At 35.3% G+C, this 13698-nt stretch overlaps 1 long non-coding RNA gene across 1 annotated transcript; it reads right to left on the bottom strand.

The window, feature by feature from the left end:
- Positions 1 to 1318: 1318 nt before the first annotated feature.
- On the bottom strand, positions 1319 to 13404 carry LOC121070020. The gene is made up of 3 exons (XR_005819831.1): positions 13317 to 13404; positions 12468 to 12670; positions 1319 to 1705 (listed from the first exon to the last, which is right to left on the bottom strand). It is a non-coding gene; the product is annotated as an uncharacterized LOC121070020 (long non-coding RNA).
- Between the last annotated feature and the right edge of the window lie 294 nt (positions 13405 to 13698).

Below are 13698 nucleotides of genomic sequence, written 5' to 3' on the forward strand. Positions count from 1 at the left end.
TCCAGAAAATAACCAATGTTAGTATGTGAAAATAGTAGGACTAATAGTTAACACTAATCTTTACAGGTTTAGGGCAGGACTATGAGGAACAATAAATGGCTTTTGTAGTTGATTAAATATTAATACACAGATGAAACATTTAATAATTTCACATGTTCATTACAACTGTACTCCACTACCTTGAACACTCTTCCTGACTGAAAAGGGACAACACAAGGAGATAAAAAAAAAAAAGAAGAATATTTCTTCTGTTAAAAGAATGGTGTTGCCTACCCTTACTGATGATCCTCTTGAAATATTTAGTATATTTTGTGAAACGTGGTATGTCGAACTAGCCTCCAAAAGTACAAAGAGCACTTTCATTTGAGCTCAGGTTTGCTCTGGTCTAAGAGGTGCAGTTTGGAAAAGGCCCAAGATATTGGGTATAAAGTTACATCTCTTCTTGAAAGGGTTCTATCACCAAATCACGGGGCTGATGTTGATCAAATACATCATACATGTTTTATATATCTTTTCACAGGTGCCATCCATGTTTGTTTGTTTGTTTGTTTTCCGTTGTTAAAGCCTTTTCCTGAGGCTTGTGCCTATTGATATTTCAATTGCATTTTAACAGGTAAAACTAAATTATCTTGAACTTACCAAAAGTGCTGCAGATTTTAATGTATCTGTGTAATAGATTGTATGGATTCTTACAGAGGAATAAGAAGCAGCTGGTTCTATTCTATAAGGTGAGTGGGTTTAGAGTTTGGGATCAGAGGTTTGATTCACAGCTGGCTGATTTAAACAGGCTTCCAGCACAGAAATTAGCTTACCTACCAGTGTAAAACTCTACAAATGGACAGGCTTTCTGGGAGGCCATGAGTAAAAGAGTGTTCCTTTAGCAAGACAGCAAGGGCATTTATGCTGATGTGAAGGAGGGCAGAAAGTCTCTCTGTTCTGTTCTTCAGTGCATTGAACAAAAGAGACCATGCCAGTGTGTCTGCCAGTAACTTCTGGTCCTGGCTGGCAGAAGGTACCACCAAACTATGACATGAACATGGAGACAGAACATATCTGCATAAACATTTAAATAAATACATAAGTTCTCTTTCACACTCGTTCATCTGGCTGTCTTTAAAAAATCAGTATTCTAAATGTTAATGAAACACCAACTTTCTGACATAGCATATTTTGCAACCTAAAACCCACAGATAACAGCATGATTTTGCTACAGTTGCAATGTCAGTTGCAATGTCTTTCTTTAACTGGAAACCATACTGGGTCTCTATGTTACAATCTTCCAGTCAAACATAATTATGTTAATGCTGAGAATCAGATGGCAACACCTCTCCTGAAAATATATTCTTACCTTAATAACCACTTACTCTTTGATGTGTTCTGGTGTAGCTGAAGTGTTGTGGTTTTCCGCTGTCAGAAAACCCTGATGCTGCAAATTCTGTGCAAATGGCCACTGTGTGTGTTCAGCCCATTTTCACAGCTCTTCTGGAGTAAGTGACATGGGACACACCAGCCATACTGCTTCTGGTTTCATCAGCACAGGTTGGCTTTCTGTATGATGGACCATCACAGGCATGACCCAAGAGCCACCCAATACAGGACGGGGGTCACAGTGGGATGCTCTAAATGTTTTGCGGTTGATGCGCTAAATAATTTAAAGTCAGAGCTGTCTGTGATTCAAGCTACGCTTTCCCTTTCACCACATCTCCTGTAAAGACAAGGAAATTAATACATGATATTTTAGTTAGAATTAAGACTACAATTAAGTGATTAAAATTACAATTATTTCTTAAGCATATCAATAAGAATGGCAATTAACATAATGAAAAGTACTTTAAGAGATTAAAATAATAACAAAAATAAAAACTGTACACATAAAGAGACAGCAAAAGTTGGTTATAATGAAAGTCAAATTAGAATATAATTGAGTTTCAGGAAGTCTGAATGTGACTTATCACAAGAAGTTTTTTTGACATTTGAATATGTGTTTCCATTTAACGATCAGCATCCATAATTGCACATGGCCATTTAAGTTCACGTGAGCTTAAAAAAAGAATCACGTTCCTAACGTAAAATTAGCTAAACTATGTGGAGAGCTGTTTTGCCTGCAGGACTGGCTGGAAAAACAATCTGGCAAGGGTTTCTTGATTACCAGAGATGTGTTTAGCTCCAGGGGGTGCCTTTGTAAAATGTCAGCTACTGGGAATGTGATAACTCAAGATAAGGATTTACATTAAGAAAAGAAGGATGTAACATTTAGAGACCATTCATGGAAGTGCTAACTGGATATAGATAAAAACAAGTTACATGTGTCTGCTAAAGAGTCTTTTCATTCATGATTACTTTTTCCATTTTTTTCCTGACAGAAAAAGATCTCTAGGTTTATTTGATGTGCAGCATAATTTGTTTATATTACAAAGCCATCAAATCTTAAAATAAAAAAATAAAAAAATTGAAAAGCAACATTTTTGCTATTTAAAAGAAACATTGCATTCTCCCTTTAGTTTCCACAAAACTTGCCTGAATCAGCAGGGCATAATGTTAAGATTTTGTATATGCCTTGTTCTGCAGAAGATTTGTCATGGTGCCCTCCTCCTCATATATAAAATCATTGTAATGTTTATAATTTACTGATGTCACATCTGGCATAATAGCCAAAATTAGCTTCTCACAGAACATCTTAACAGAGAGAGATATTACCATGAGAGTGGGGAAAAAAAAAAAAAATTCCCTGCCAGAAAAGATGAAGAAATTGTGTTTCTGCGATGTACACCAATATGCACAGTCCATTTAGTGAACATACATCTGGATGTTAAATGTCATCACATAAATTAAATGAAAAAAAATATATATATAAAAGGTACAGTATTGCTAAGTAAACAAGTTAATTCTAGACGAAAGTACCTTCTTGAAAAATAAGATATACTTAGAGAGATGTCTAGTGTAACAATCAGATTTATGCCAAACATATGAAATAAAGAATGTTTTTTTCAGGTTTTGTTAAAACATGAATACTGGCAAGATTGGAATAAAAATGACAATTGCTAGAAAGATGGAAATCTGATAAGCTCATCAACTACAGTAACCTGTCAGCACAGAATTACATGGACATTCTTATTTACATCAACAATAATGAAATATTGGTCTCTCTACTGTAAAAGTTTATCATGGAGGGTATTATAACATTGTTACAGTGGTAGCAATATCACCATAGTGTAATGAACTTCTAAACCCTGAACTGAACTTCTAAATTTTCTATTAGAAATCTGATTTTATGGCACTTGGCAGAATAAAAGAGCAAGTATTACATAACAGATGCCAATCCTTTTTATCTTGAGAGCTAAAATGTAATGATGTAACTGAGCAAAAGCAGCAGAAGAATGCCACACAGGTAATTTTAATGCTTTGCTAGACTTGAAGCTAATAGGAAATAGCTTTTTTTTTTTTTTTTTTTTTTTTTTGGGGGGGGTGTTGACAAAAGTAACTGTCACATGCAGAACAGCTGGAGTATGGAATCCAACCAGACACAGAATTCCAGAGCCAGAAATGTGTTAGCTCTGTAGTGAAAATGTACTTTATTTTTAATTTTTACAAGTCAGACCTTTATCTAAAAACTACTTTAAATAATGGAAATGCAAGAAGTCATATTCATAAATACATCTGCACACAAACTTTTTTTGTTCTTTAAATGCAATTGATACAATTATTCATGTACATTAGTACTTCCAGAATCTGCGGTTTAGGATAGTTTGCATTTTTTTTCCCTTTTCCATCCTCTTAAATGATTTCAAAGTCACATTTAACCTGGACCCTGTCCACCCAATTTCAAAGCCTTCATTCAGCTGCAACATATGCCAGAAAACAATAAACTCTATGGTGTTGCAGTTTTTGTGGCTTAAGATTGTCACAGACCAACAGATTTTGGTCTGGGCACAGGTCTGGAGCACAGAGCAAGAAGGTGCCTGATTTATGCATAAAAGACAGAAGTCTCAGAGGAGAGCTGTTTGCCCATCTTTTCTCCAGCTGTTTAAGTTCTCCTATGACATGTGGAAGACATGCATCTAGTTCTGGTTTCCCTCTGGTGAAGTTCAAAATCATATTACTCACCTCTTGGAAGAGACACATAAAGACTACCCTCTAATGCGATATTGAAGCTAATACACCACTCAGGCTAGATTCCACTTAAAACCCACTACAGTAGCTCAGTGCTTTTAGGTCTCTTCTAATATATGCTGAAGATCAAACCCTACATTCCATATTAATATATTAATGTACAGATTTTCATTTATTCCTGTGAAGTCATCTTGATTTCCTAATTAATGTCAGTTCATGCTAAATAATACATTACTGTGTTTTAAATAAATGGTTATACTTTTGTGCCAAAATACCCAAGATTATGGGTGATCCAACAGTCTTTCAAAGCCTATGGAAAGCAAGATCCCTGAAATCTTTAAAATAAACAAACAAACAAACAAAACAAAACAAACAAAAAACATACTGAAATATACAGAGATAGATGAGAAATTAAACTATCTAAAACACAATGAAGACAACCCAATGTTAGGATATGATTTAGCATACATAGCTAAATATAATGCACTGTTGAATTAATACATCTGCTTTTTTATTGAAGACCTTAGTTTGTAATGAAGTTGCTTTAAATAAAATATTAATTCTTTAGAGAATAGTTTTATACCAAAATTTAACTCAAACATTAATTAATTATTCTGTTTTAAAAGAAAATTACTCATTACATTATTTCTATATATTTATGTATTTATATATACATATATTGCAAAATATAATTCCAGACCTGAAACTGAACATGTGCAAAAGCAGTATTTCATAACTAAATCAACAGGCTAATTTATTACCAGCATTCAGCCAGACAATTCAATTTCTTGCACATTACTTATTTTCTCATAATATTCTTCCCAGATATCAGTCAGATCCCATATTTATTCATTGAGTTTTGTGGTATTTGATAAGTCAGTGATTTCTCCATTACGGTAAAATGAAAAAAAAAAAAATTCTTAACTTTTAAAATTTCATCATATTCCTCTTGGCAGAATTATATACTGAATACTTTGAAACCTTTAAAATAATCATCATCCAGATTTAACTCCTAGATACATAGGAAGTGAACCCTTTATCACTGCATTTTATCAGCTTCCAGACAGTGCCTTTTCAGACTGCCTGACAAAACATCACATTTAGAACTGCAAAAGATTTAGACCCTGGAAATATTTTCTTCCTCTCATCCAAGGTGCATGGGGTCTTCAGTAAAAATTCAACCCTAGTATAAATAATTCCAGAACTGTTTACCAGTATGTTATGGTTTCAAGTATAGGAAAGATATATGTTTGTTCCTTGTTCCACTAGGGTTGGGAGAAACTTCTCCAAACAAGCCTTGTAAAAGTTCAGTTACAAAGCAAATCATGCTGCCTCATACATCCTCCACAGGGATGGCAATTATTCACAAACTGGATCTCTGGCTATGTTTTACAAGACTTTCAGTTTGGTTACATAACTTCTTAATTATGTCCTCAGAGGTAGGGAGTGTGCTTTACACAAAAGCCATTTTGTCTTCAGTTCCCCCGTCCATCTGAAAACCAAATTTTTCATGTGATGTGTCTCTCATATGCTCCCAAACACTGAATTTTACATCTGGGTTTTATAACACTGCATTGTTTCCACTTCCACACCTGACCTCTGTATGTAGAACTGCTGTGAAAACTGTCTCTTCACAGCAGTCATTACTAGGGGGAAACATTTGTTTTGCAATAGTTTTCTTAGCAGAACCTAAGAGCTTGTCTCTGTACTGGGAGAATTTGCTGTACCTCCCAAACCTTGCCATGGATCAACCCACATTCAGCTATTAACATATGCTAATTCCAGCTGATTTGGCCAGACAGGTGAGAATTCCTAATGAGTACTTCAGAAGTGGAAGCTTCTTAAACCATCTCCCAGCCACAATTAATGCTAGTCCTTTTGAAGCTGGCAGTCCACTTTCAGCAGTCAGTTCAGCTGTTAAGTTCAACCTTGCCCATGACATACAGCAAAAACTTTGCACAGTCAGACACACATTTCTGTGGAGCACATGAAGCACAGTACAAAGCTCCGATCCACATCAGTTATAACTTCAGCCTGACGTAAGCAGGTTTTCCTTGCAGATCTATCACGCATAGAAATGCTGTTGTAGGCTTTAAACAGTTACATGCTTTTAGAAAAGACATATTCTAATTTGCTCATAATATTATGTGAAACCACTTTTTACTAGCTTTCTCAATTTTTGATTAACTGATGAATAAAAAAAATAATAAAAAAAAAATTTTTGCTTTCCATTAGTTTAGTTTGACTTGAAAACACACACAAAAATGTGTAGGTGTCACATGCAGCTATCTTTACTCTCTCTTTACCTGGGCCAATTCAACAAAATTTGCAACACAACAACATCAGTGTCATTGTGACCACTTAGGCCAAGCATCAACAGATATTTCATGGGAACAAACCCTGCACTCATTCAGAAAATTCATAGATAAAGCTGTTGCATGTGATAAAACAACGTGCTGGTGTTCAGCTCCTTCAGTAGACACAGTGGTGAACGATAAAATAGTCTCAAAAATGTTATTTTATGGTATTAATATTTTCTATAATCATTATCTCGATTTATTAAAAAAAAATTAAAAAAAATAGAACTACAGCAAAACTGTTCTTCCCTTTATAGGCTTTTATTAATTTTCCTTGGGCATAACAACTTATTTGCTTGAGTCTAATTTTTGATGGATTCTGGACTAAAATCACTTTATCACATAAGCAATTCATTATATGACTCATAGTGCACTCATTTAGGGTGCAAAAAGGTCATGATTTTTAGTTTTCAAAGAAAAACACTACTAGCATGCTTGTTGTAATCAATAAAGGCAGTTTAATTAAAATTAAATCTCTAGCACAGGTGAGTGTGTACTTGACAAACGACATTTAGAAATGTGCTTTAGTTTATCTACAGATAAGCATATCAAAGTTATTTTTTCATACTTTGAATACAAGAAAAAGGAAGAAATTGGATCTTTTTCTTTTAACTAAATATAGAGAGAAGATATAATGTTGATGTTCATCCTGAAATCAATATAAATCTGGTCAGTAATGAAGTTGTTAACAACAGTAATGGGAGATTTGAAGCCATGGAAATGTAATGTTAGCTATTTTATGACCAGGGAAGTTCTCTTATTCATTGACCTGTCAATTACATATAGAGAGACATAAAGCATAGATTGCACATCAGGTTGGGCATCAGCTTTCTAAATCTATTCATAAGTTTTTTTTTTCTTTTCTTGTGTTGCTGAGGCCATTATTCAATTGGTATAATCTTTTTCCAGTGAACAGTTATTGAAATTTGCAGATTTTATAGCAATGCTTTGCTGACATGGCAGCTAGATAATCTCGTGTGTGTATGTTCACACTTACGTATTGATGAGAGGATTTATTTAAAAAATAATAAAAAAAAATCTATAGTCCTTCAGATTTGCTTATTAGTGTATTCTTATTCTGAATGACTTCTCATAATGGACATTATAAATGATCTTGGCAGTTAACTGGGAAATGTTAATCAAGGTTTTTAATTAACAAGCACCTACAAATTGTCCAACTTGTTTAATTTTTAGATAACCATCTTTCTGATTTAATTATTAGAACTGTTTTTACCCACCACTCAAAGACAATGTATTGCTTACTTAGTTTTATATACTGTATTATCAATGATTTTTCATCATAGTAGTAAATAATAATAATTCTATGTATAGAACATCAGTTTAGTGGTCTATTAACGAACTCTTAATAGTTATACTTTCAAAGTATCTGTTAAGTATCACAAATCTTAATACGGAAAAATTATGCATGGAGAGAAAAGTCCCATGGGCCTTGCTGCAGCCTTGAGAAGATTACATTGGTAACACATGGGGAAACAGAAAATGTCAGATTTAGAGCTCCACTTGTTAGTACAACATGAACCATCTATGCATTTTTTCCAAGAGTGTTGAAGGAAGAGTTCCTATCAGAAAGAGAGAGTGTCACTCTCATCACACAATTAGCACACCCTGGTAGTATTCTGTCCCATAATGAGCATTAGTGTCCTATTATTCCTGTCTTACAGTTCCTGTCGTTAGTTTACAATTTGGGCTCCAGACTAGATGGCAGTCTAACTATTTTCTTACTGGTCTTTCTATTTTTTGAGGCATTTAACTGAGGACTGCCTACAGAATATGTCATTACTATGTGAAAACATGGGATGAGAGAACAGAACAGGAGAGAGAACCCATTCTCCTGCCATTTAAATTATACAGTGCTTTCAAATCAACAGGAAGTCTAAGGAGTTGTTTAGACAAGCTCTTGGGACATATTTATATATCCCAGGCATAGAGCAAACCAGGATTAGAAACACATGCAGTTAATTTAAACTACTGAGCTCTTCTCTTCCTCTCATCACCAAAAGCAGATTTTGTTCTGTGCTGTTACGACATGGGAATGGGCTTTACCAATGCCAGCATGACGTGTGTGTATGGCCATGTCTGCACTGAAAAGTGCATCCTCCCCTGGGAGAGCACAGACCCTGGTCTTCCTCTCACATAGTGCAGACTGGATTCAGTCTTTTATGAAAGCTTTGGAGAACACAAATCAATCCTGGTCTGGTCCAGCCCTCATCTGGGTGCCTGTGGCCCCAACAGGTTGTAATTCTTTCTTTTTCCTTACATTTTCTTTGCCACACTACAACTTACCGAGCAGGGGAAGTGGAGGGGGAGATGTTAATCTCTTCTCTCTGGTAACCAATGACAGGACATGAGAATGGCACAAAGCTGCACCAGTGGATATCAGGAAAAATATCTTTACTGTGAGGCTGGTCAAACACTGGAGCAGGCTTCCTTGAGAGGTGGTTGATTCCCCATACTTGTCAATGTTGAAGAGGCATTTGGATAATGCCGTCAATAACATGCTTTAACTTTTGGTTAGTCCTGAAGTGGTCAGGCAGTTGGACTAGATGATCTTTGAAGGCCCCTTTCCATTAAACTATTTTGTTCTGTTCTATTCTACTAAATTTTATTTTCTATTCAGTTTGTTACATCTGTGTTGTAGTTATGTACAACATGAAATTGAGAGTTTGCTACAATTCTATCAGGGGGTGTGACATGAGGTACCTTGGTGGGCACATGTATGAGTCAAAGGTCTATTGGACAATTTTTGGAGACCTGTGAAGGTCAGGCGGAAAGAGACCCTGACACAGCTTGGTCATCATATCTATCTCAGACACTGGGAGAACCAAAACAGTCCAACGCCTGGACTTTGCCCCAGAGGAGACCATTTTCTTCAGTCAAAAGGGAACCCAGGGACAAAGTAACATTTGTCTAATTATCAGAGGACTAAAATTACATTTCTCAACTCTTTATGTTATTATTTACACCTTTTCTGAGTAGATGCAAAATGCTACATAAACATAACTTTTTAAAACTCCTGTGTTACATAGGTGTAAATGATTCCCAACAGAAGCTTGGCATCAAGCAGTGGACACATTGCACAGAATGAAAACAGAAGAGCTTTTGTAAATAAATTGTTGAAAAGAATTTAACAATCCAATGTGGACCAACAATGGTACCAAACAGAGCTATCATTTCTTTACTTAGTTTAATAGGATCATATTATGAAAAATACTCTTCCATAGTGTCTACTAATCTTTTAACTGCATCTTACTGAAGTTTCAGCACACCCACATTCTTAAGATTGTCTATGGATGTACTATTACTTTTATGGCTACAATGACAGGTTTTTTTTTGTTGTTGTTGTTGTTTGTTTGTTTGTTTTCTTTTTTTGCATCAGACAGAGCTCTGGACTATTTAATTGAGTTTTCAAAGAAGAGGTGTAGATTGGAATAGATAAATCTCCACAGTACCCAAATCTGAACTGCTCACTTAAAAAGAAAGGACAGAGGGAATATCTGAAACTCTCACAGCTGTCTAAAATCAATGCATGGAGCAGATGTCTGGAGTGTGGGGTGGGATGGTGTGCACTGAAGAAAGAGAGATGTGCAGGTGGCACACATCTCTATACCACTAATAGAAGTGAATCCAAGGTAATCTTTTGGGAAGGGAACATGTACTCAGATCATCTTAGAGGAGGAAATTGAATATAACTCTCCTGCAGGCTAGAGGTAGGTGTTGAAATTCTAGGAAAAGGTGGGATTTGATGCACTCCCATGTCTTCATGATTTTCAGTGTTTCCAGCATTCTTTTGATAGTCTTGCATTACTGCCTAGTTAATGAGGTGTCTAACTATGAATGGTGGGTGTTGTCAAATCTTTTGAGACCTAGTATTCAAACACCATGTCACTGGCATTGTGACAGCTGATTCACAGTTATGGATTAGTCTGGAAACTGACTAAGTTTTGAAATATATTTTTTCAGTGCTGGGTGCATAGAATGTGGTCATTCAGGGCTTCTCTTCATCAAAAAGACGCAGATTCATTGATATCCTTAGGAATTCCCATGAGGCCAAATGAACTAGAAAAAGTCTGTACATACTTCTGCCATAAGATAGGACAATAATTTATAGAAAACACAGACTTCAGTGAAATAGAACTTACAAATTATTGGAGACAAACACCTACTAAAACGGAACAGCCACCCTCTTTTTTTGTGTGTGTGTGTGTGTGTGTGTGTGTGTGTGTGTTTGTTTGTATCTCAATACAGCTGCAATCAATTTCATTTTGTTTTCTTTCTCCTAATAGCTAGGAATATGATTATCCCTCAGAGAAAATCTTTCAATCAAACCACATAAAAGCACTTCGTCTGAGACACTGGTGTCTATGAACTATTGTATGAGCATGTTAATGTGCTTTTGTAGCAATAGATAAGGATAGAAGTGTGTGGTCAGAGAGGCCAGAGTTGTTTATAAAGATTCTTTGGGGACTAAGAAATAATCTATTCGTTAATATAAATCACAAGCTGATAAACTGAAAAATAAAATCTTCTTCACAGGAATGAAGAAATCACCAGACATCAATGGAATTACATTTGGTGCACTTATGTATTATTCAATAGACAATAAGGAATGTAGTAATTGATTCTGGAGAGGATGAGATTTGTCCAGATGAATGTTTTAAAGACAAAAGTATATTTCACCCCATTAGTATCCCCAACAGCAGAGCCATGAGCAGAGGAAAGCACTGAAATAAAGATAAGTTAAAGAACCTCAGCTCAGGATAGTTTAAGAAATTCATAGCAGTGCTGGTGTAGTATTTTTGTGTTTTTCTAGCAAAACTCATTTTCTTACTCTTTTTAAGTGTTCTGTTTAATCATAATTGCAATAGTCAATTAAAAAAAAAAAAAAAAAAGAGAGAGAGAGAACAGAAATAATGTGATTTTCCTATCCTTGATGTTTAGAAGACACTGCTACCCACATATGGTGTTTTTCCAGTTTACTTGCCTTTCTTTATGAAAGCAGGGATTTCTTAAATGGAGTCTCTTTCTGACTCCCTTGTGAAAATATTCTGTGGGTCTCAGATCAACTCAGTATCAAAAAAATTATCCCTCACCCTTTCTAGTCCAATTTGTCAGATCAAATATTTTTCTGCTGTAATGAAAGCTAGTACAAGACTAAAATCCACATTTAATCAGCTAATATAAGACTGAAACCTGATATTAAATAAACTATATGGAAAGAAAAATCTACAAAGATATTGACACCAAAGTCTGGTGTGATAGATAAGTACTGTAGACTAGTCTACTTGAACTGTGCCAAACTGATTTTTTTAATCCAATACTAGATTCTAGAGAAGCATTTTTTTCCTACAGTTTCTTCCTTTATCACCAAATATTTATTTCTCATTCCAAACCTATTTAGTGGACAGAAAAATACCTCCAGGTATGCAGAAGCTATGTATTAATGAATCACCCACTTCTCTGCAGAGGGAAAAATAAGCACTGAAGTACAGGGTCCACAAAGCTGTAGAACTGCCTAAATGGGATGTTTAATGAATGCCATGGATATGGGTGTTTCCTATGCCTTATTTGTAAGAGGTATCTGAGAAAAATGGCTGTTTGCCTCTGCTTCTGATTCACAAACACAACTATAGTTCATAATTTTCCAAATTTGCACACCTTGGCTAAGACTACTTTTCATAAAGGAAAAAAATAAAATAAAATTCACTTGTCAACTCAATAGCAAAATTGTTAGGAAATGCAACAAAAATACTTCTTTAAGACATAATCCTTGCTCTTTCAGAGTCTTGGACCTGTTTCTGGGGTTGGATTATATACAAGTGCACCCATGCCATGTGTAGCACACTAAAATTTACAGGTAATCAGCAAATACCCTAAACTTCTCTGTTTTAGGGAGAGACAATCAAACTGTCACTCTGACTTAGTGAACATGTACTTATGAAATACAAGTATAAAAGATTAAGACTTACACTTCAACTGTACCTGCATTAAAGGGTTCAAGGACTACCACAGGATGAAGATAGCATGGGTTTCAGGTCTGTTGTGCTAGATGAGGCTGTGTGCTGGTATCCCATAGTCCGGCTGAATTCTCTGAAATGCTGTCTTTATTCCTCTCTTTTGTGAGGTGTGATTGAGTACTTATTTTCTCAGAGGATTCACTAGATCGGCATGAACTTTGAGATAGGCTGAAGAAATTGATTCAAACATAGGATTATTTATGAAGAGATTCCTTGCCACTGCCAAGCCTGATGTGTTTCTTTTAACAAGTGTGCAGTCATAAGTGGATTTTAATAGCATAGATTTAGATATTTTTTTTGCCTTTCTGGTACAAAACTGAATTGGATTCAGTGACGAATTTAGTTACCCACCAAGGTCCTTTCCTAAGCACATCCCAGTTACTTTTTGCACATTTAATTTACCCCACAGCTGACAATGGACTAAAAATCTAGAAAACCCCTTACTCATTTTGACTGTGAAAAAAAAGTGGGTGCATTGAGGTGCATAAACTTGACCAGACCTTTTAAAACATGCTGCTTTAGTAATTCCACCTTAATCATGATCTGTCCTATTCCTCATGAAAATGATATGACAATCATCAGCTGTCGGCACACAATCAGTTTTGCACTCTATGGAACTGTATTAGCAGAGAAGTGATTGTGATTTTATTTTTGCTGTCTTTTTGCCTTCCCCAAATATTCTCCCAGATTTGTCTCCAGCATTCTTGCTTCTCAGAATACAACATTTGAAAATACAGACTTGAGATTTTTCTCTCTCTCTTTTGTGCCCCAAAGATCCATATGTTTATAACACTTTTGATTTCTTTTTCTCTACCTTTGTGAGATGAAAGATTGGCTTTCTTGAGGTTTCTGTGAGTCTAATCCTTGAATCTTGAAGGTCAAATCTTCTGCCCAGTTTAAGACTACAAAACAGACAGTTTCATTGATAAATACTTTGTAGATAAAATGGTAAGCCTTATAGGTTGGTATAGATGGGAACAGAGCATTATACTTTTGACTAAAGAGAAGAAAAAGAAAGCAGTTTGCTGTTAACTTTTTGACAATTACTCTTTTCTGCCTGGTAAGTGTTACATTCTCTACACTAGAAACAAGATAGCATGATAGGAAGGATGTGATTTTACTGGTAACAATACAGATCATAATAAAATAGGAAAAATTTTAAATAGCTATTTCCATATTTAAAAAGAATCATATAC

This window comes from Cygnus olor, chromosome 4 (assembly GCF_009769625.2).
Source record: "Cygnus olor isolate bCygOlo1 chromosome 4, bCygOlo1.pri.v2, whole genome shotgun sequence".
Lineage (NCBI taxonomy): Eukaryota > Metazoa > Chordata > Aves > Anseriformes > Anatidae > Cygnus > Cygnus olor.